The sequence below is a fragment of the Nuphar pumila genome, chromosome 2, assembly GCF_984573655.1.
Source record: "Nuphar pumila chromosome 2, dmNupPumi1.hap1.1, whole genome shotgun sequence".
Classification (NCBI taxonomy): domain Eukaryota; kingdom Viridiplantae; phylum Streptophyta; class Magnoliopsida; order Nymphaeales; family Nymphaeaceae; genus Nuphar; species Nuphar pumila.
Window position 1 is genome coordinate 15608787 of NC_143250.1, and position 21214 is coordinate 15630000.

The 21214-nt window shown below is 35.1% G+C and overlaps 2 non-coding genes across 2 annotated transcripts; both read right to left on the reverse strand.

Moving 5' to 3' along the window:
* Window positions 1-9173: 9173 nt before the first annotated feature.
* Window positions 9174-9269, reverse strand: LOC149844861 (small nucleolar RNA snR60/Z15/Z230/Z193/J17). The gene has a single exon (XR_016430657.1). It is a non-coding gene; the product is annotated as a small nucleolar RNA snR60/Z15/Z230/Z193/J17 (small nucleolar RNA).
* A 514-nt stretch (window positions 9270-9783) lies between these two features.
* LOC149844862 (small nucleolar RNA Z43) lies at window positions 9784-9877 on the reverse strand. The gene has a single exon (XR_016430645.1). It is a non-coding gene; the product is annotated as a small nucleolar RNA Z43 (small nucleolar RNA).
* Window positions 9878-21214: the final 11337 nt, after the last annotated feature.

A 21214-nucleotide genomic window follows, 5' to 3' on the forward strand; every position in this document is an offset into this window, starting at 1 on the left:
CTGCCAAAACAAACTACACATTTTGATGAGAAGAAGAAGCAGTTTCTTATTTTATAATCTTGGGTTCAGAATTGCACCACAGGTGACAGAAAACCAAGCAATTTTATATGAAAGAGGAGATGGGTTGTTTTGTTAATGGGGAAATGACATTTTAAAATATAGTTTTTTATGTAAAGGTGGGAACTGACACCTGTATGATGGAGAAGTGGAGATGAAGATGATGGGTGTGGTGATGAATGGTGATGCTTATGGATGTGGGGTGCCCCCCTCCCAACACACGCATAGATCTTTCTTTCTTTCTTTTTTCTAATTATAATACTAATGTCTAAGAAGGCTGACTTTTTTGTTGAGAAGGAAAGTAGGAAACTTCCGTGTCTTTCATACGCAACCAGAATTGTTCTTAATCGTGGGTGGATGATGCATTCCATAGTCATCAAAGTCAAAACTTTATACGGAGAGAGAGAGAGAGAGATAAAAAAACCCGTATTTTAGTTACTAATTAGATTTAACTGAATGCTATTTTAATGAATTTCAAATACTAGCCTAAGGTTTTTTTATAAAATAAATCTCTATTTTTTTATTAAACTATTAAAGATGATGATCATTTATATTTTTTGGCTAAAACAATGGTCAATTGGGTGATTTTTGAACCAAGTGTGTCTAATATGAAACAAAAATAAAAGAGAGAGAGAGAGAGTACAGTTAAACGTAATAATAGAAATCTGCCATGGAATTTATAATTTACTCTATGGTACTTTTTTATTCTCTTTTAGGAATACGAATTGAATTACTCTTCTTTTTGTTTATTACGTGGAGAAACTAACAACGGCTGTCGATCTATGCTTCTTTCTATTTATTTATTTTTACATAGTTAAAATGGAAAAACCCATTACTAACAGTAGATGGGCTGACCTCTGGTTGGTAAAACCCTTGAGGTCACCCTGCCCACAGGGAGTACACCCAGCTTCAACTTTGAGGCAAGGGACGCTACCTGTGAATTTAGAACTTGTGACATTCCTTCAACTTGGAGACATTCACAAGTCACCCTTACCATATGGTGCCCAGCTATACTTGTTAAGGTAAAACCTCAAGGGTTGCCCTAGAAAGCATGCTGCTTTGGTTGCATAAAAGGTTTCTATGGTGAGATTCGAACACTTGATTATCTAAAAAATGTCACCAAACATAAGCTTAAGTTGGTTTGCACCAATTCAACTCACTTGGTGCAGCCAGACAAAGATGCAGTATATATTTTCAGCATTTTGAGCTAAAATGCTCACCCGATCCAGCTATGGATCTAGTCATGTCTTACAGGATTTTGGTTCAAAAGCTGAACCATTTAGAAATTGCACTCTATCAACACCTGACGAACTTTTCATGTACAATGAGTTTTCTCTTAAAAAAAAAACTTAATTGAACGGGATTTGATGTTATATGATGAAAAAAGCAAGGACTCTCAAGCACAGTTGCATCGATACTCTATATATACAACCCCCAGTGAAATGGCATATTAGGTACAAAGTACCAAGTGCCTAATGTTTAAGAAACTCGACTCAGTTACTTGAGAAATGCATACCAACTTACGTAGAAACATGTTTGTATTACATTATAAATGAGAATCAAGTCTGTTTCTATTAACATTTTTGCACACAAATAATTTCATTTTATAAAGATACCATTTTTATACCGAGGTGGTATCCCATGTGGTAAGCGGGGTCCTGTGTCAAGCTGAAGGCCCAGGTTCGAATCCTTCTGCCACATGGGGCTTAAGAGATCTGTCAAGGGTCTGCCTAACCTCAGCTTGCTTTTCAAAAAAAAAAAGGATACATTTTTATAAAGACTTTTAAATATTATAATCTATAAAAATTATTATATAATAATTATTTATTATATATGTATATTTAAAACTATTTTAATTTTTAGGTATCTTTATAAAAAATATATACTTTATATCAACTGTTTAAAAACCCATGCCAATGATTTTAGAAACAGCATCGGACTATTAGAAACTCGTATAGATATTTTTCAGTCATATCAATATGTATTTTAAATAAAAATATACCTGAATCTTTTTAAGCCCTCACTTGTACCAATATCTCATGCCCACGCGTACCCATTTCTGGCAACTGTGCCCTCAAGACCTTTGGCCCTACAAGATTAAAACACGAATTTCAGGCCATTTTTTTTATTTATCACAAACTAAAAAATAAAGAGAAAAATTACGTGTGGGAAAGCCCAAATGGTTTTTTGGTCAAAGGACAAGCAAGATCATAACCTTTTTTTTAAATTTATTGGGATTGATGGGGGTGATCATGACCTGGGCCCTTGACTTTTTTTTTTTTTTTTTAAGTCATGAGAAGAGCATATGTTTAAGTTACCTCCCCCATGAGTGGACAGTTTAGACGTGAGCACCTTCATCTTCAACTAAACCCAAAGCCACCCTTAATTCGTCACATAGACACGCTAAAAAAAGACATGGAATTCATCACTTTTCTTTTATATTTACATGGAGAAACCACCTCAGAATCAAAGACCTAGCCACGCTTATGGTCTTTGTCTTGGCAGCATAAAACTCTATGGGCTTACCCCTTGCCCACAGAGAATAGGCATGCTTCAACTTGCTCGGGAGGTGACGCCCATGGGATTTGAACTTAGACTTACCTGCTTAGCAGCCTCTGTCTCATCCCACTACGCCAAACCCCTTTGGAGCTAGAACTTATCACTTTCCCACTACATAATAGCATAGAAGGGGGCTCACAAGGGCTTTGCCTTCCAAATAAGGAATTAATGTGATTTGCCATCTGATGTGGAATGATCATGATTCAAAACCTGTAGAGCATGTCTTGCCACATGGTCAAAACTGGGTAAACTCCGTGGTAGGCAAGAGAACCTCAAGGGTTTTACCAACTGGAAGCTTTCCACTGTGTGGTCGGTATGAAAGTTTTTATTTGGCCTAGAAACAAGAAAAAAAAGATGCAAAATAAAGATGTGCGGCAGAAAAGTTAAGGTATGTTTGATAGCTTATCTATGATTTTACGGAACAAAAGAACAAAATAGACCGAACACATGTGTTTTGTCTGTTATATAACAATTGTACTCCGTATAACATTTGTTTAGATGGTACAGAGAAGTTGTGTTCTAATGTTTGTTGTTTGATTATGATATACGGACAACTTGGACAGATATGGATAATGGGTCAGATTACTTTGTTTTGGATCATACCACCTGCCCATAATTATTCATATTTTAACAAGTTTATTATGAATTTTAATCCAAGATATGGATCTTGGAGTGGATCCAAATATGAAAAAAATAAAACTTATGTAAAAAAAAATGCTTAAACTATTTTTTTGAATTATGTCAAAAATCATGGATTTTTGCTCCAAATAAGGCTCTTGAATTAGATCCAATTGTGAATGTATGTCAAAAATGATGAATATGATTGAGGAGGTTAATTTTTGAATGAATGAAATGAATGTATATATGAGTTCTTGAATGAATAAAATAAATATATTCGTGAGAATGAACATTTTTTGAATGAATGAAATGAATTCCTATATGAGTTTTTGTATAGATTAAATGAATATATGCATGAGAATCTTAATTTTTAAATGAATGGAATGAATGCATATATATATATATATATATATATATATATGTGAGTTTTTGATTGAATGGAATGAAGGTAGTGGTGAGAATGTTGATTTTTTAATTAATGGAATGAATGTATATATAAGCATTTATTTTTACATAAGTTTTATATTGTTTTAGTATTTGGATCCAATTCTAGATTCATATAATTCTATTCATTCAAAAATCAATCTTCTCATATATACATTCATTTCATTCACTCAACAATCAACCTCCTCATATATAATCATTCATTCAAAAATGAAGATTCACATACATACATTTATTCAAAAACTCATTTATATATTCATTCAAAAATCAACATTCTTACCACCAAATTCATTTCATTCATTCAAAAACTCATACATACATTCATTTCATTCATTCAAAAATTAACCTCCTCAATCATACATTCATTCAAAAATCAACCTTCTTATATATTCATTCACTCGACAATCAATCTTTTCATATATAATCATTCATTTCATTTATTAAAAATCAAGATTATGCATGCATTCTTTCAATTCATTCAAAAACTAACATATGCATTCATTTCATTAATTCAAAAATCAGTATTCTCACCACTATTTATTCAAAAACTCATACATACATTCATTTCATTCATTCAAAAATTAACCTCCTTAATCATACATTCCTTTCATTCATTTAAAAACTCATATATACATTCATTTCATTCATTCATAAATCAACCTCCTCATAAACACATTCATTTCATCCATTCAAAAAATCAGTCTGCAAGATAATATCATTCATTCATTAATGTCATTCAAACCAAAATAAACCTGCAAATGCATGTACTCCTACAAGAGTGTATCATAGTATATGTAAATCCAAAATATTAGCAATGAAGCAATCTAATAATTCAATGTGAGTGTACCATAGTATATCAACTATCCACCCAAGCCCCAAAAAGTGTACATCACTCCAACATGAAAATACATTAAGATACTAGAAAAAAGAAAAAAAATAGGAAAAGTAACACGACAAAAAAAATGCAGCATCCCCTCCAAAATTGTGTAGTCGCTGCTTGGTGCACCTCTCGTTGTTGCACCTCTCGTTGTTGCACCTCCTTCTACACCCACCTTGTCTTCGCCATGTACTCTTGCAACCAGTTATTAGCTTCTTTAAAATCGTCTATGGAAGATATCTAACATCCACTATACATTCTTCTTCCTACTAGGCAATGTTTAGAGGTTAAACAAAGAACACTCGAGAAGAAACAATTATAGAGAAGGCATCAAAAGACAAGAACAAGTAGTGAACTAATACAGATAAACTAGCCTAGCCACTTCCTTTCAATTCCTTCTCTTTCCCAACTTCTACTTGCATAATATATGGAACCAGTGCATTAGTTTGAATAAAGTGGATATATCATCCTTTATAGGGGGATCCCAAGAAGCCCATCCAAGACCATGGCAAAAACTAGAAGAAAGCCTTTCTTCCCTTTTAGACCACCTTTCTATTTTTTTCAGTAAGTGACCATTTCTCATTAACCCAACCACAAAAATATGTTATGCCATGCAAACAACTCCACATACCATAATAGAATGAGTAAAGCATAATTTTGCAGGGAAACCATCTTTCAATCTTCATGGTGTACCTGATTTCAGATAAAATCTCATCATCAAGAAAATGCTTTCCCAATAGAAAAACATAACAAAGGAAAAAAAGGGTTTGTCCAAATGAACTTCAATAGAGACAAAAGCCAAGAACATCGAATCTGCTTCTAATCAAACAAATTCAAAAGGAAAGGAAAAAACAAATATACTACAACTGCATAAAGAAAAAAAAAAGAAATGGAAGGAGAAAAAATCAGAATGGGAGCATCTCTTACTCGACTGCAAAAGAAACTCCCCACTATCTGACTCAAAAATCACTAAAAAAGTTGCACAAACAATGATTTTAATACAAAATCATTAAAAAACAAATCGAATTGAACAAACTCTAACATGCTCGAAGTGCAAGAAACCCTAACAAACCCTTGAATAAACCAGATTTAGCATACATTCACTATAAATGTTGCAAAAATAGGGTTTCAAATGTAAAAGCCCCATATAATCAAACAACAACAGAGAGAGATATGTGCAAAAATAGGTTAATCGAAGAGAGAGGGTTGCCAGAGAGAGAGATGCCATAGAGACAAGCTAGACAACGAGTTGTTCTTTGTGGAGAGAGGGTCGCTCACTGAAGGTGAGAGAGAGTGGGAGCTCTGGGGTCAGAGGTGAGAGAGGCAAGAGAGAATGGGAGTGAAAAGGGGTCGGGAGTGAGAGAAGTGAGAAAGAATGGGAGGGGCAAAACATGAAATATGTTGAGGGATATGCCCCCCCCCCATTTTTTTTTTATTTTTTGTAATCATGTTCCCTTGTCTCTGTTCTTTTCGTAACAAGGGTTGGAACGCTGATTTCCCATTCTTGAGACATGGTGGATGTGCATTACATGTGTTCGTTGTGTCTGTTGTTAGATGGATTGAGTGTTTTACACGACACGTGGGATGTGCCATCAAACAACTCCTTAAGGACTTGAGGTATCCCTATGATAATGCCCATAATAGAATACTTTTATGACCATTGTGTTTTAATTTTCTTAAGAAGCTGAACAAAGTCGTATACATTGGCATTGTTGTTGGCACTTCACTATCTAATAAATTGTATTGATTTTATGTACTTTTGAATGGTTCACGGACCAAGCCCTATAGTATGATCTATATGACTTGTTTCTATTAAAAATAGTACAAAAGGGGACACAATGCAAGCATAAACATCTATGTAACATGACCGCTCATACAACATTTTTATGACCATTGTATCCTAGTTTCCATGAAAAGTTGAACAGGATCATATACATTTGGCCATGTTGTTACAGCTTTACTATCTAATAGATTATGATATTTGTCAGTTTTTTTGACTGGTTCATGTATCAAGCCTAAATATGATCTAAGTTGTGAAGCCAAAATAGAGGGATGCACATGAATGGAAGTATGAGAAAAAGGGAGATGGGTTACTATTAAAAATAGTATAAAGAGGACAAAACATGGGCATCTGTATCCCCGTGACATAGCCCCTAATGCAACAATTTTGTGACCATTGTGTCCTGGTTTTCTTGAGAAGCTGAAAATGATATATATATTTGGCTATGTTACTACTTTGTCGTCTTACAGATTACATTGATTCTTTTTCATGTTCTTTTGAATGGATCACGGATCAAGACCTACAGTATTATCTACATGATTTGTTTCATAGGAAACATATTTTGGATCTTGCAATTGCAATGTGCAATTAAGTTTTTCAAGAGCTTCAAAAATCAATGATTCACAGTGCCCAAAAATTTGAAATTTAAAAAATAGTTTCCATCAAGAAAACTCAAAGCAAACTGACAAGAACATATACTACACTTGATCTTAGCCAAAAGGTCACATGTGTACTCTCTCTCTCTCTCAACATAAGGTTACCAAACTAGAAAGTGAAAGCGGAAAACGAAACAAGAAGCAGGAGCGAGAAGTGAGGTATTTTAAAATTTATAAGAAGCGGGAAGCGAGAAGTCAATTTATAAACAAAAATAAAAATAGAAAAAAAAGTGATATGAGATTGAATGAAAAGCAAAATATTAATTGAACAGGAAAGAAATAAAAACTAAAGTAAAAATGATGATTCTTAAATTTTATGATTTTAGAGTGTAATAATTGAATTCTTCTCAAAATCTATAAATGATAATTGTCAAGTTAGAGAAAAACATAGGAAGTGTGAAAGAAAGCATATAGAAAACTTGAAAATAAGTGTGACAGAAGCGCTAGGAAGCATGTAGGGAAGCAAGAAAAAACATGTGAAAAGCATAGGAGAAGCGTGGAAGAATCAAGATTCTCATCAAGTTTTGAAAGCAAGTTGATTCACATTTTTGAAGCGAGTTTCTAAGAAGTCCACTTTCTACCTATCTATGAAGCTTTTGGAAACCCTAGATTAACATGGTTTGTTTGCTAAGAATCAAACCTTGGATTATGTTTTTTCAATATAAATTTAGGAATTTTTTAATCAATTTTATATCTTCATTAGCTCCAAATACTTACCCTATATATATATATATTGTGCAATATGAGGGGATCTGCAACCACTCTTAAAGACTTTTAGTGGGGATTAAAAACCCCAATAGAACTCATTTTTTCTGTTTCTTATTTTGGCAACCAATGTTGTAGGTTGGTCCATGTGTGGTTTGCACCGATCAAGTTTGGACAAAGTGGGCGAGAAGTTCCTAGCAAAAAGGATGGTATTGTGAAACTTCACTTTTAGGAAGTTAATGAGAAGTAACTTGGAGGGATTTTTCCTTGAAATAGAATATATATATATATATATATATCGTTTTGGTGACTATGATCGGATAATTGAGAAACTTAGTTGCCGTCTTTAGACATGTATAAAATGGGTAAGTTAAATTTTTTTTTAGAGATGATGGTCAATAGTGGTGACTTTTCTCGCCGCTATTGTCCTATTTATTGTTGTTATAGGTCTATAAAGGCGACAAAAAAAGGCCACAAAATCTTTTCCTTAGTTGAGTAATACTGGCAAAGAATTTCTCCATAACTAGGAACCAATAGCGATGAGCCACCCTATAATGATGACATTTCAGTGTCGTTGTTATAGCATAGTTGATAACAGTGAGAAGTCACTGTGATAGGCTATAGAGGTGACAATTAAGTCTTCGGGCTATAACTACGATAATTAAGTCATTGTTATATGTTCTAATAGTGACATAGGGCTAAGGCCAATAACGATGACACAGAAATGCCACCATTATAGGCCTTAAACCTGCAAAAATAAATTTTTTATATTAGTTTTAAAATATTTTTTATATTATATTAAATAAAATGACATCCATTCAAATATAAATATTTAAATATGCACTTTAAATGTCCTCAAACATACATCCATTCAAATATAAACAAACACTTCAAACATCAATTCAAATATAAACATACGCTTCTCCAACCTCCTCAAACATTCATCCTCACCAACCCCCTCAAACATGCATTCCTCAAACATACATCCATTCAAATATAAACATACACTTCAAACATCAATTCAAATATAAACATACACTAGTGTTTATACATCATGAAACATGCATTCAAATATAAACATACACTACAAAAAATAAAGACACTTGAGAAAACAAACATACTTCATCTCCAAGCCCCTCCTTATATCCTATCCAAACCTACAATAAACACACTTCAAAAAACAAACAAACATACATCATTTCCAACTCTCTCCCTATATTCTCTTTAAACCTGCAACAAACACACTTCAAAAAATAAACATACATCATCTCAAATCCCCTCCCCTACATCCTCTCCAAACCTGCAACAAACACACTTCAAGTTATGCAGCACATTACCACATGATTCAATTAAAAAATAGGTCATGTAACTCAAATCGACTGGATTCCCTATCAAGGAAAAGAAATGGGCATCTAGAAGGGCACTGACTTATTTTTTGCCAAAGATGGTTGTAAATAAACAGATAAAAATAGAACCATTTAGTCATCAGATAGGAACGAAAGATATGAAGTGTAATCACAACCTTAAAGAGGTTATCAATTGAACTATGCTACTTGTTCATCACATGACTAAACAAAATCATAATCTCGACACATAAGGCCCCTAAATGAACAAAGAAACCAGAAATAATTGATAAACTTTTTATAAATGAAAAAAAAACAAAAGTCATACGTTGGTTATTTAGCAAAAACAAAAAGATGCACACATTATGCCATTAGAGTCAAGGTATCTGTTACGAAAGATGCACACATTGTGATTGACGCTTTTTTAGATCATTTTCTTGTTGTTCCTATAAAACTTTTCTGATTGTCATAAAGAAGACATATGGTTGTTCTTATAAAGCTTTTACAAAAGATAAACAAATAGATTTGAGTATTCTACTTTATGCCTTGGTTTTAATTCATTATCATTGTATCTGCTTTGCATTAAAAGGTTTAATTAGTATATGGCCACAGTTGACCCTCATTATAGTTGAAGAGAGCAAGGGAAACTTTTACAACTCTTGAGAAGGTAACACCTTTTTTTTTTGCTAGGCCAAGGGAACCTCCATTACCGAATGCACATTGGCATAGTTCATGAATTACATAGGACTCAAAATATGGGTGGTGATATATCAGAATGGTCATCAAGGCATGATTGTCATTATGATGAACAAGACCTTTCACAATTTCTTTATTGTTTAATTACAAACAAAGAGAGAGAAAGTATATTAAGAAACACATCCATGGTCGCATACATAGTCATTACCACAACAAACATCAACCAAAATGAACAAATCAATCACAAAGAAAGATATATCTTGTTCTCAAAGAGAGAGAGAGAGAGAGAGAGAGAGAGAGAGAGAGTAGGGATGAGCTTTAGTGGTGGTAGGAGGTGGTCCGGCAATCTCGATCAGGGAGGAGATCCAACGGCGATGGATCACAGAGAGAGAAGAGCAAGGAGGCACTTCAGTGACAGTAGGCAGTGATTCGATGAGCCTGAGCATGGAGGAACTTCGGCTACAACAAGCAGTAGTCCGGCAAGCCCGAGCAGGGAGCAGCTTTGGCAGCAGCAAGCAGTAGTTCGATGAGAGTGCAAAGAGAGAGAGAGAGAGAGAGAGAGAGAGAGAAAAGAAAAGAGAAAAAGAAATGGGAAAAAGGAAAAGGGCCCGTTGGGCCTTTTTAAAATACTAGGCTCTAACAATGACAAAATGTTGTCGTTATAGAGAAAGAGAAAGGCTATAAAAGTGACAAACATGTCGCCATTATAGAGAAAGATTATAACACTGACTTTTTTGTATATCGTCATTATATATCAATAGCGGTGATATTATATGCCCATTAAATATTATCATAAAAGTTTTTTAAAGGCAATAATTAACAGTCATATAAGGTTGTTATTATAAGCACACCTATAACAATGATATCTAGGGTCACTGTTATAGGTGTGTTTATAACGACATATTTAATGGCCATATAATGTTGTTGTTATAAACAAACCTATAACAACAACATTTTTTATCTCATCGTTATATATCAATAACGACAATAATATATGCATGTTAAATATTATCGTAAAAGTTTTTTAACGACAAAAAATTAATGTCCATATAATGTTAACATTATAAACATACCTATAAAAGTGATATCTAAAGTCGCCATTATAGGTGTGTTTATAACGGTGACATATTTAACGACCATATAATGTCATCATTATAAACCTACCTATAACGGCGATATATATAAAGGCATTGTTATAGACATGTCTTTAACAACAACAATTGTGTATAGCCAAGGCATTTACGGGGATATCTAAAGTCATTGTTATTGTTGTGTCAATAGTGGGGACTTTTGTTATCGTCATTACAGAGTTGCCGTTATTGATTGTTCCTTGTAGTGAGGTACACTAAAAAATAAGGATTTTAGTATTTGCTTATTTTATGTCTTCTCAATAGAAGGTTTCCCAATCATATAAGACTTTCCATTAAAATTCAATACTTTCATCCCTTGAGTACAAGCTTTTTTTCCCATGAAAGAACTTATTATGTTGGAACTTGGACTTTTCAAAATGTGTGGACTTCCATCTATTGATCCAGAACTTTTCAAATGTTGTGAACCTGCCAAACTGGAACTTCCCAACATGTGTTGACCTAGATCAGGGCGACCTTGTGGATCTGAATTTTGTTTAACTTCCCCCACAAGCTCATCTCTGTAATGGTGAGATTTAGCTTGGTCTGAATACTTTCAAAACGCTCAGTAGACATAGGCTTAGTCAGAATATTTGCTAATTGTTTCTCTGAAGTAATGAATTGAACCTCAAACTCTTTCCTTTTAACCTTTTCATGAACAAAGTAAAAATCAATCTCAATATGCTTCATGCGAGCATGAAAGATAGGATTGGCAGATCGATATGTAGTCCCAAGGTTATCGCACCATATAACAGGTGCATTTTATTGTTCAACATGTAACTATGATAAGAGATAGCTCAATCATGCGAGCTCATAAACAACTATTGTCAATGCTTTATATTATGTTTTAGAATGGACTTAGTTACGGTTTGTTGTTTGCACGAGTTCTAGGGGAGCATGTTAGAACCAAGAAAAGTAAGATAGCCACATGTAGAACGCATGTCATCTAGGCATCCTGCCCAGTCAACATCTGCATATCCTAAAAGTTGGACAAAATTATTTCTATGTACATGTAATCCAAACATACAATTCCAATAAGACATATGATTATCATTTTAACATGACTTCAGTGATCTTGAGTTGGTGTATACATGAATTAGCAACCTTTATTCACTGCATAAGATATATCTAGATGAGTGAATGTAATATTTTGTAGAGCACCAACAACACTTCAATAATGTGTCACATCTTCAAAGGATTCTCCTTTAAACTTGAAAGAGTTACATTATTGACTATTGGTGGCGTGGTCACTGGTTTAGCTTCAAGCATATGATCACATTTTAACACATCTAGAATATATTTCTTTTGACAAAGAACCAACCCATTGAAAACATGAATAACTTTTATGCCTAGAAAATATTGTAGAGAGCTCAATTTTTTTATGAAAAATATATTTTCAAAATTATTTATTAGACTCTGAACTTGAGCATGAGAGTTTTTTGTAACAATAATATCATGTGCATATACAAGCACAAGAAGAATAATTTTTTCACTTCTTTTTAATAAAGAGAGACATATCAGCTTTGAATTCCATAAAATTCAATTGAACAATATACTTGTTTAATCAATCAAACAAGGTTTTTGAAGCTTGTTTTAATTCATATAGAGCATGACCAAGCTTGCAGACATAATTTGGATGATGCCAATTTCAAACCCTTATGGTTGAACCATATATACCTCTTTATATAGAAAACCATAAAAGAAAGAATTATTTACATCTAACTGATGAATTGGCCAACCATGACTCACTATCAAGGACGATATTGTTCTGATAGTAGTAGGTTTAACCACAAAACTGAAGGTCTCAAAATAATCAATTTCTTCATGTTGATTGTATCTCTTAGCAACAAATCTGATTTTATACCTTGAAACTAACCCATTAGCATGCCTCTTAATCTTATAAATTCACGTACATGCAGCAACCAGGTTCTGAGTAGGCGGAGGAACTAAAGTCCAAGTTTCATTCATTATCACGACATCAAATACTTTCTTCAACTTTCCACTTTTTATTTATATTAGCTTCAGCAAAGGTTTCAAGTTTAGACTCTTGGGAAATGTCACTTATCATGGCAAGACTTAAAGGAAATTTAGTGGACAAAAACATTTTTTGTTTCAAGGTTTCATCTTGGAATCATGTAACCATGTGTTGAGTTCGAACAAGCCGTGGAACTTCTTTAGAAGGAGTAATATCTGCAACTAAGTTTATTCTTGAAGAGTGACTCAACTCATAACTTAACTCCGAATTGGGATTGATGGGTTATGGAGCAGACACTCTCAGGACTAGTGATTGAACTTGAGGACTCGTATTCGGACTCAGATAAAACTAGATTATTGGGCAGTGGAGAGCAAGGACCTGGACTTGAGGAAATATGATTGGTTGTGACATGTGAGGGATTTGAAAGACTAATCGAAAATAATTTTAGGCAATTCTAGTATTACACTTGAACTTTTGGCAACTTCTTGTTGGTGTAACGAATTAGAGACCTCTTTAAAAGAGATAGGAGCATTGGAACCATCATAAAGAAATTTGGTTTCATCAAATATCATGTCTTGATATATAAATATTATTCAATACATGATCAAGACACAGATAACCTTTGTAATTACTTCAATAACCAATGAAAACACATGTTTTAGATTTAGGAGCCAATTTATACGAGTTATAAGGCACAAAAACCTTTAGAGTTGAGCAATCTGGAATTCTCTTTAACATTAATTCATAGGGTGACTTGTTACCAAGATTTAGACTGGAAAGTCTATTTATGAGATGTATGGTTGTTCTAAAGGTATCTACCCAAAACCTAGTACTCATAGAGCCTTATGACAAAATACTCAATGCTATCTCCACAACATGTCTATGATTTCTTTCAACGACCTCATTTTGTTGGAGAGTGTAAGGGCATGACCCAACACTTAATGCCATGACAGTTTAAAAAAATTGAAAATGCATGACTCATGGACTCACCCTTATCATTATTATGAATTTTTTTTTAATGAGAAACCAATTTTTTTTTATAATATTTTTAAATATTTCAAAATAACTCAAAGTATCATATTTCCACACCAATAAAAATAACCAAGAAAAACATAAATAATCATCCACAAGTAATAAACAAAATATATGTCCATTTCTAGACATCACAGGTGCAAGACCCCATAAATCAACATGTAAAATCTCAAGAGGACAAGAAGCAAAAGTCTTAGCTAATCCAAATGGTTATTTATGTGTCTTCTCAATCACACAACCAGAACATAAAGTAGATAAATGCAAATTATTATCAGGAGACAAAAAATGTCTAGAACGAAATATATCCATGACACCCTTACTAGAATGTCTAAGTCTACATTGCTATGTTTTTGGTGAGGTATCCTTCTAATCAAAGAGAACCTCAACTCTTCTTCTTGACTCCTCCTTCACTTCGACCCTTTAAAAGAGTAGACATGTTCTTCAAATCCTTAACATAGAAGCATGTAGGGTGAAACTCAAATATATAATTATTATCATGAGTGAAATATAATATTGAAAGAAGGTCTTTTCTAATTTGAAGAATGAGAAGAATATTCTTTAAAATAAAGGATTTATCCTTAGAAGGAAGAGTAATAGTACATGACATGGTTATGGGAATATTAGCACCATTACCTATCATAACCATTTTTGGACCCTGATATTCTTCTTATTTAGACATATCTCCTCCTTCTGCAGTAATATGGCAAGTAGTTCATGTATCTGGGCACCCGTTAGAGTTTTCAGCTGTTGACATGTCCAAAACTACAACAAAGCCTTAGGAATATCCCAACAATTTCTAGCTAAATGATTCATTCAACCACAAAATTGACAAATAACCACTTTCTGATTAGGATTTTCCTTATTCTGACCACTATTATCTTTGTTCTGGTTGTTTCATGTAGAAAACCCACGACCACCAAAATTTTCAAAAGTATTTTTGCCCCTGCTTCTGCCACCACTTCTTCCTCCTCTGAATTGACTAGAGAATCCTTGACCATGGCCTCTTCTTTGCCGAGCAAAGATAGCAGTGGCATAGATGTCTTAAGCGGATCTGATTTAATAGTTGAATCTTCTTTTCTTGATTTAGCAATATATCATATAATCCATAAAATGAATGAAGCTTCTCAAGAGTAGTCAAAGTAGGGACAAAACTTTCATACTCATGGGTGAGACCAATGTTATAATATCGATGTGTACACATCGACAAAAATTGATACGATGCAGACTTGAATCAGCTAATTTTTATTAATTATAAAAAATACCAAAAGATGCTTTTTAATATTATTTTAAATTATTTTAATGGTTTTTACATATGCCATGTTATGATTGGCATGTTATAATTTTTTTATTATTATTGGGCTAATACAGAACGATTCAATTGAGTATTGGTATTGGCTGATACAACTGAATCAATGGCCCAATAATTCAGGGTCAATAGTGATACTAACAACATTGGGTGAGACCATTCAACATATAATGAACAAGATCAATATAAGAAACTGATTCATGAACAACAATCAAAGAATCAGACAAATATTTAACATGGTTCAGATATTCTGCCTTGGACTTATCTCCTTTGCGACATCTTGGAGATCTTTTTTCATTTGCATGATTATAAAGCTTCATTGAAAAGCATATGCTTTTTGAAGAGCCACACATGCTTCTCTGACAGTGGGAATCCTGATGTTTTGACTGAGTACAACTTCAGTAACGATGGCCTTAATCCATCTTAGGGCTAATTGATCTAACCAAACCCACATAGATAACTCAAGATTTATGGAACAAGTTTCACCTTCCTTAGACACACTCAGATATTGATCAGGAGCAGGACATATTCTATCAACAAATTTAATTAAATCTTGGCTAATCATTACATATTTAATTTATGATTGCCATAATAGGTAATTATTACGAATCAAGCTTTATTGAAACCCAGCATGAGAAGGTGTTCTACTAAATTGCCCCATTAGGAACAAGAGAAGAATGCATTTTGACCAAACACATGCACCGACACAGTAGGTATCCTTACTTCACTGAAAGCAAAAACAATTGTGAACCAACAAGCTTACCCTACTGTTCCACACAATTGACAACTTTGGCTAGGCTCAAACAATCAATGACTCCGATACTATGAAAACAATTCAAGTCTAACGTTGGATCAAACCAGGTTAATCAATAGCATCACAAAAGGAAAATAATGGCACACAACTTTACGTCTTTCAACAGCTTAGCCTACATCCACGGTTAACTCTCTCTCTCTAAACCATTTTTTCAGAGAGAGAGGTTCTTAGGCCTAGCCATGGCCGCCCGTGGCTTCACTGGGCCATGGCGAGCGGAGATAGGTTCTCCATTAAGCAAGTTTACTATTCCTTGTTGCCATCCGGGATGGATTGGTTTTCCATTGATTGTATATGGGGTAAGGGGCCTGCTCCAAGGGTGAAGGCGTTGGTGTGGTTAGTGGCTCTGGATCGTGTTCAAACCCAGATTAATGTCTGGAAACGAGGGCTTCCGTTTCCAAGCATGTGTGTTCTTTGAGAGAAGGCGGTAGAGGACACGACTCACCTATTTTGGTTTTGCCCGGTAGTTTTAGACCTATTCTTTCAAACTTGGGGTGCACCGCCGGTTCAAACGCGTTCGAGTTCTGTTATTCGGGACCTCTTGTTTGGTCCCATGAGTTTATGAAACAAAAAAAAAAGGGAGATTATTGTGGCGGGTATGGTTGTTTTCAGCATGGTGGGTGATATGGACTGAAAGAAACAATATCCTTTTCAGGGGCATCAAATTTAATTTTGGAAGGCTACGTCAGCGGGTTATGTTTGATGTGTATCTGACTCTTAAATTACATAGTAGAGACGGGGGTTTGGATCTACTTGTACTCTGAACTGTGCACAGTCACCATCTAGATGGTGGTTGTCTTACTCTTATGTTCCTCTCTCATCCAATATTCGGTTGGATGTATTTTGGTAATGTTGAATGATAAATGTTCTCTCTCAACCATTTTTTCAGGGAGAGAGGTTGTATTTATAACCTCTGAACCATGTAAAATAAGAAATATGAAATAAGGATTTTAGTATTTCCTTATTCCTAAATCATGTGGACTTGGATCTGGGCGACCTTGTGAATCTGAATCTTGTTTAACATTGGTGACTTGCAGCTAGCCACAAGTGAGTTGTCTTGAGGCATTCAAGTTGAAGGACATTGACAGCTTGATGCAAGGGTGTGTGTGCATCTAGGCTTCCCAGTGAGCATGGATGACAGCCGAAGTGTTTTAACCTGGACGTGGTTGTGTGTTATGGTCTTTAACACTTCTATAAGTGTTCTACCTCTTAAGGGGGGCAGTACACTGGGGGACCCTCTATAATAGACGGGCTCCCTCTTTTCATAAGTCCCCCCCCCCCCAACAAACACACACACACACAACGTGGCTCCCTCTAGTTGGGCAGAACACCGTATCTGCTTCCGTTTTAAGCCCTTGTGGTGGATCATTCTACAGGGCATCGTTCACTCACAGGCACCACCACCTGAACCGGGTTTTTCTCATTAAATATTTAAAAAAATGATAATTCCCAATTTTAACTGAACTCAAAGGCTTACTAGGGTTTTCCAAACTTTTCAAAACTTGTGATGTAAGGAAAAACTTTCTCAATTATTATTCATCTTAAGGTTCTTGTGAAAAAATAAAAAATATCAAAAGGTAGAAATTGCACTAGAAGTCTAGAGTTTCTCTTTCCCCTGTGCAAAGGATTAGGTTAGTTAGCGATGTAGAACATGCTAATATAATAAAACGGGTATCCCAGGGTCATGAACATGCGTGGCCAAAATCATTTTTTTTATAAACAAGACATGATTTTGACTTTGCGAAATACCTTTGAGAAGCATGCATGCCCCAATCTTAACGAGAGAGAGAAAGAGTTTGGGCCAAGGGTGCTATGGTAGTTTAAAATTTCAATTGGAAGGGCAATAATATTTTTTGAATTTAATAGGTTTTTCTAATGAAATTGTTAGCCATAGAGAGAGTATGATAAGACCAACTTAATTATTTGTTTAGACTAAAAATGTGAGAAGATATTGTGGGCAGATGGGATGGTGTGGGAGACGTTTGGGAGTGGTGAGAACAGTCTAGATAAATGTGAATTGTGAGGGGGATGCATTCTATAGTAAAACAGGGTTTTTTAAGGGGTCAGTTTGAAAAGCGAGAACAAGGTTTTAGGTAGGGGTGGCAATCGTGTCGGGTTGGCGGGTCGACCCAACGGGTTGGCGGGTCAGCATACCTCAACCCGAACCCGACCCGTTTATTAAACGGGTCAGCTGTGGCAAACACGAACCCGACCCGTTTAATAAACAGGTAACCCGACACGACCCGCCAACCCATTTAATAAATGGGTTGGGTCGGGTAAACGGGTTCTCAGGTTTGCGGGTCGGGTTGACGGGTCGGTTGGCGGGTTAGCGGGTTAGCGGGTCAGGTTGGCGGGTTGACGGGTCGGGTTGGCAGACGGGTTGGTGGGTTGACCCACCCGCCTAACCCGTTTATTAAACGGGTCAGCCGGGTTGGCGGGTTGGCATACCCCTAACCTGAACCCGACCCATTTAATAAACGGGTTACGCGGGTCAACCCGTTTATTAAACGGGTTGGGCTTAAGCCCAACCCTAACCCGCCTAAGAGGCGAGTTGGCGGGTCGTGTCAGGTTTTGCCACCCCTAGTTTTAGGTGCCTACATTAAGTTGTTTAGGAAAAAAGAATTGATGGAATTGTAAAAATAAGAAATGAAGGCGTTTGCATCCCTCAATTTCTTCTAAATGTTTGCTTTGGTTTCCTTCACATGGAGGAGAATAATTGTCAAATCCTTCTCTTAGAAGGTTTTTGGTTCTTTTTGAAACCTCCACAAGGTGCTTACAATTCTTTTCATATCCCTCTCTCTTGGATTCCCTACATGTCGTTTTCATCAATTCCTCCCAAATACCACCTCTTTAATAATAGACCCTAATAACCAATGGCTCGGAACGGAGAGGGTGGTTCAAAGTTTAAAAGGATGTTCCGATTAGACTCGAGCTTTTAATGGACCAATCATAGCAGCCGAACAACTGACTCTTTTTTTTTTTCTCTTGGTTGATGGAGAGTGTGATCTGCCCAAAATCTCATCTATTTATGTTGCTATTTACTTTATCGAATTTGTTTATTGGATTTGTGAACGTGCATATGGAAGAGAGAGAGAGAGAGAGAGAGAGCATTCCTTGTCAATCTTGGGCCATAGCCCTATTTGAATTAAGGTATACCCAAACTCGCCCAAATAACAAATGGCCAGGATCGGGTTCGAGTTTGGGTTTTACTGGGTCATAAAAATGGAATCCCAAACCCACACACATTAATGACCTAGTCCTTGCCAGTTTTTGTACACCATGGGCAGCTCTTACCCACAAAAAAAAATCACTGGGCTTGCCTGAGTAGCTGCAATAAAATGTCTTTCTTAACACTAACCCTAAAATAATCAGAAGAAACTTAAACCCAAATGGGTTTGGCCAAGTAGGATGTGTTGTATGCTGCTAGGCAGGTGGTCTAGCTAGGTTCAAATCTCGTGGTGTCACCTCTTGTACATAGAAAGCCATTAGAATAGGTCATTTTTTTTATATCTACACCATTTAGACTTTAGAAAATGGAAAAATATTAAAATATGTTGTTTCTAAGGGCAAAAGTCTAGACCACCTCAGCCGAATTTAGAAAGCCCAAAAAATGGCCTCCTTTGATGTCAAAAAAATGTAATATGTGATCCCACTTTTTAGGATCCAATATCTTTATTAATATAGGAACATGTATATAGAAAACCTTACATCACTAAGCTGTGCCAAAATTTTATAAATTTGGCTTGAAACTGACATGCAGGGAAAATGAAATTCCCAACAAGGGAATGCCTTTGTCAATAAATACAAAATTTAGAAACATATCCAAATGAGATAAACAACATAATAAGAATACTGTGCGTGGTGTTTATGCAGAAATCAAACATATGTATGTAGATTAAAAAAGAAAAAAAAAGCCAAAACTTACTAAAAACGCATGACAGAAGTAAATTCTCATGTTTGCAAAACAGTAAAAAACTTCAAAAAAAATCGTGGCAACTCCATGGGGGCAAGGGGTAAGCCCACGGAGTTTATTCTGTCAAGACAGTGACCATAAATTCAGCAGGCAAAGCCAGCGTATCTGTTCCAGAGGGTGGTTTCTCCCTGTAAACATCAAAAGAAAAAAAAAAACTAGCTATGTAACACAGACATGTAAGCCTAGATTTGAAAATTCCAAACCAGTAAGCACGTTCAAATGTGTCCCACAAGATGATGATACCATAAACTGAATTTAATATATAATTATATGGTTATTAATCTACTGTGGCACAAAATTAAAACAAGTTCTTACGCCACGCATGACATGATTGTGAAGGCGAGGATGATGATCAATCACTATCAATAATCAGCCATTTTCACACTTTTGAGATAATGTTAGCTATTTAGATCAGATGCCCCACATGTGAGCCCAAGGAAGTGCAATGTCAACCAACACATTCCAGTGCCCCTAGATTGAGTAAGAAAGGAAAGGATGAAACATACTGGTGGTGGCCAGCTACAGTGCTAACTGTATGAAGGCATGACTAGTCTTAACAAGAAATCATCTGTTGCTCCCACTAACCCATATAGTGCCCCTTCTAGTCTCTTATGTAGGAAACTGTTATAGGCTCCAAGGTATCAAACCCAGAAAAAAAAACGAGAGAGAGAGAGAGAGAGGTCATTCTTTCTCCCTAGGGAGACCAGTTGTACTTTGGTGGGGAATAGAAAATGATAAAAGTAAAAGTGAATCTATTCTCGATAACATAATGATGGTTAATACATTATTGATGGGAACCCTCCACGCTTTTTGCCTTATCTTCTTAAGCCTTAAATTAAAGCTAGCATTGATGAGAACCTTGGTATTCGTGGCATGTTCCTCTCTCTCCATATATATATATATATATATATATATATATATATATATATATATATATATATATATATATATATATATATATATATATCATCCTGGACGAACCTAACTTATGCCAATTCATCTATTATATAATTTAAAATAAATGGGTTTAATTGTTTATTGATTAATTGTTACTGTGCGAATCTGCGCATGAATCGTTCAAAGAAAAAAAAAACAGCCACTACATTTCTGAAGTATATAATAAATATGAGTTATTGATAGGTTTTATCAAAGAATTGAAACCATCGTGTGGTATGCCAAATAATTAAGGCATAACAGTACAGTAGTATTTCAAGAATTGATGCAGATGAAAATTTTTTGTAGAACTTGATATGTC